The sequence below is a fragment of the Manacus vitellinus genome, unplaced genomic scaffold, assembly GCF_001715985.3.
Source record: "Manacus vitellinus isolate BGI_N305 unplaced genomic scaffold, ASM171598v3 ctg7180002429309_pilon, whole genome shotgun sequence".
NCBI lineage: Eukaryota > Metazoa > Chordata > Aves > Passeriformes > Pipridae > Manacus > Manacus vitellinus.
The window spans coordinates 2,015-5,404 of NW_021938011.1; the positions used below are offsets into that span (position 1 = coordinate 2,015).

Consider the following 3,390-nt stretch of genomic DNA (forward strand, 5'->3'; position numbering starts at 1 on the left):
CAAGTGTTAAGAAAAAAGTGGGAATGATATGTGAGTGTTGAGATGTAACAAGAGCTAATCCTTTTTGCAGTGGGATGTAGCCTGGAAACTGCACAGAGCTGAGCCAAGGGACTTAAAGGGACTAACCAATGGAGATGAAGAAAGAAGGAAGAAGGGAAGTGAGGCAGCAACCAAGCAGCACCAATTGCCTGTGTCAGCAGGTGAGTTCTCTTGAAATTCCTAAGGCAGGCACTGAGGACTTTGAGGGCTCCAGACAGAGCAGAGCTGCGAAGGCCCTCGGTGAAGTCCCTTGGAAACCTTGTAAGGGTAGGTGTGTATGGTAGTAAGTGCTGGAAAATGTCCTGAATGTGGAACAGGAATGCAGGGAAGGAAAATGAACCCTCATGTAATGCTGACGCCTCCCATCAGCTGCAGTGGAGATAGCTGTGTGTGCCCTTTGGGAGCTGATTGCCAGGACACCCAGTGGGCTGGGATCATGGCAGGGTGTTATAAGCAAGGAATGCCTGGCTTCTAAACCTCACCAGCTGAGTCTTAGAGACTTCTTTGAAGAGCTGAGTTCAGGCAGCAGAATTGCCCCCCAGGAGGGACTCTGTGCCTGCTCTCCCGTGGCTCCAAGGGATCTCTGGGCCTTCACGCCGGCACCGAGATTTTCTCGGGAAGGGCCTCAGATCCCCGGACCAGTCTGGGACACAGGCAAGATCCCCCTGCATTTTGGGACCAAATTGGGCCCCCTGGAGGGACAGTGCTGTTGGTGCCCCCCGGGTTGGGGCACCCCGAGGACTCCAGCGCGCACCGAAAGGATTATTCGGGGAGATCCTCGGGGTGCCCGGCCCTGGGGAGCTCAAAGCAAGGTCCCTGCAATGGATTCAGGCATTGCTGAGAGTATCCCAGGGGTCCCTGTCCCTGCTAGACATGGAGCTCTCTAATGGACTGTAATTGGGTTCTAAAAGTGGTGCTCCAAGTGCCAAAGAAGTGTGGGATTGGGATTAAGAAATGAGCAGTGAGAGTCCAATTGGCTGTTTTCTCTGGAATGTGACTGTGAGAGCTGCAGGAGTGCAAGGTGTGTGTTCCAGTCCCCAGCATTTGGTTTGCACAGGTCCTGGTCAGACACAGGTCCAACTTCCTCAGTCCTTAACCCAAGAGAGGGAGAATGAAGGACTGGCAGTGTTAAGGTGATTGCTGTGACAGGGGTTAAACTGGGAAAACGTTGGGTAATTCCTCAGTTTCTCTATTTGCCAAACTCACCCAAAACTCTGCTAGGAAGAGATTGAGTGGAAAAGTTGAGGCAGAAATGAAATTAAAAACTGGGGATATTGGCACTGTAATTGCTGGAACTAAATGTGTCCAAGCAGCAGCTCTTGTTGTGCAGGGAATAACTCCTGTCAGCAGCAAGGTCCTGACTGAAGTGGCAGCTGCAGTTGTTCCTGTGGTGTGGGCCAGTGGAGTTCCAGGAGAGTGGAAGAGGGCAGAACCTGTAGGTATTACCCCTGATGTGGGATCTATATGGGTAAGGCAAACCCAGTATCCTTTAAAATCAGAATTCCAGCTTGGATTGGTTGCAGTAACAACTAAATTGGCTCATCCTGGTTTGCTTGTAGGATGTGAATGCAAGAACCTGCCAAGGAACCAATGGCCAAGATGATTGATGAGTGCAGGACCTGAGAGAACCACCTTGAATGACAACCTTAGGTTTAAAAGATGGCTGTTGCTTTTGAAGGAGAAAATCTGGAAAGCAGGAAGGAAGAAAAGAAGTCACCTGACTCTTCCCTGAGCCCCAGACAGCCCATGAACTGCCTTCCTGGGAATGGTAGGACGGGGTGGACTCTGGATTGCTCCCTCTGGATGTGTGGGAAGATGGTTTTACCAGCTTTTAAGAACAGCCTGTAAGCATTTGCTGTCTTGGCTAGATGGTGCAAGGGCAGCCTTTAAGCAGCTAAAGCATTCCCTGAGGAGAGCTCTGGGTCTGCCAGATCTCTCAGAACTGTTGGAAGCATCTTTGCTGGGGAGGGCAAACAAAGGACAAGGTGTGCAGTGACCCCCCAACAAGGGACTTTCAATTAATGGCATCCCTGCAAGTGAACTTTGTGGGCTGTTCCCCCTGTAGGGCTGGTGATAGTCCCAACTAGAGTGATGGGAAAAATGGTTAAAAGGGAGCCCCAAAAGCTGGAAATCCTCCTGGAGGCTCTTGGCCAACAGAGTTTCCTGAGTTGCCCCTGAAAGAAGGATAGTGACAGCTTTTGAGTGCTAGTAGATGCTTTTAATAGATAGCCTTGAGTGTGTCCTTGTTGCACCAGTAGGCCTTGTCCAAGTCCCCATATTCCAGGAGATATGCATATTGAAGTTTAAAATGATCTCCATAATCCTTTGTTGGCTTGAGGCTCTCCCCTCAGGAACTGCAGGAACTCCTGGTGCCGCCTGGGCCGATGGATTGGACGCCCCAGCCCCTCCGTTCCTGCCCAGCCACTGGGGCCGTGTCCAGTGGTGGCACTGCCAGCCCTGCAGGTGAAGTGGGAAGGGCCTTTCCAGGTCTTGTGGGTCACATTTATAGCAGCCAAAGTTGCAGAAAGAGGATGTTGAGTCTCTTCTTCTTGAGTTCAGAAAGCTCCTTTTGGTTGGTGAGCAGAACAAAGTGGATCCTTCAGAGTTCCCATCCGTGTTTGTGTCTCAGCCTGTGTTATGATTCAGGGCTGTAGCTGTTGTTGTCACTGAGGAGTCAAACTCTGCTTTAAATAATGAGACACTGGCCTAATGGCCAAGTGTCAGGAAAAAAGTGGGAATGATATGTGAGTGTTGAGATGTAACAAGAGCTAATCCTTTTTGCAGTGGGATGTAGCCTGGAAACTGCACAGAACTGAGCCAAGGAATTTAAAGGGACCAACCAAGGGAGGTGAAGAAAGAAGGAAGAAGGGAAGTGAGGCAGTAGCCAAGCAGCACCAAGTGCCTGTGTAAGCAGGTGAGTTGTGTTGAGGTTCCTAAGGCAGGCACTGAGGACTTTGAGGGCTCCAGACAGAGCAGAACTGCGAAGGCCCTCGGTGAAGTCCCTTGGAAACCTTCTAAGGGTAGGTGTGTATGGTAGTAAGTGCTGGAAAATGTCCTGAACGTGGAACAGGAATGCAGGGAAGGAAAATGAACCCTCATGTAATGCTGACCCCTCCCATCAGCTGCAGTGGAGATATCTGTGTGTGCCCTTTGGGAGCTGATTGCCAGGGCACCTAGTGGGCTGGGATCATGGTAGGGTGTTGTAAGCAAGGAATGCCTGGCTTCTAAACCTCACCAGCTGAATCTTAGAGGCTTCTTTGAAGAGCTGAGTTCAGGCAGCAGAATTGGCCCTGCAGGAGGGACTCTGTGCCTGCTCTCCCGTGGCTCCAAGGGATCTCTGGGCCTTCACGC

At 50.9% G+C, this 3,390-nt stretch overlaps 1 long non-coding RNA gene across 1 annotated transcript; it reads left to right on the plus strand.

Moving 5' to 3' along the window:
* Nucleotides 1-2,086: 2,086 nt before the first annotated feature.
* LOC115308073 lies at nt 2,087-3,044 on the plus strand. The gene is made up of 2 exons (XR_003916422.1): nt 2,087-2,502; nt 2,824-3,044. It is a non-coding gene; the product is annotated as an uncharacterized LOC115308073 (long non-coding RNA).
* The last annotated feature ends 346 nt before the right edge of the window (nt 3,045-3,390 follow it).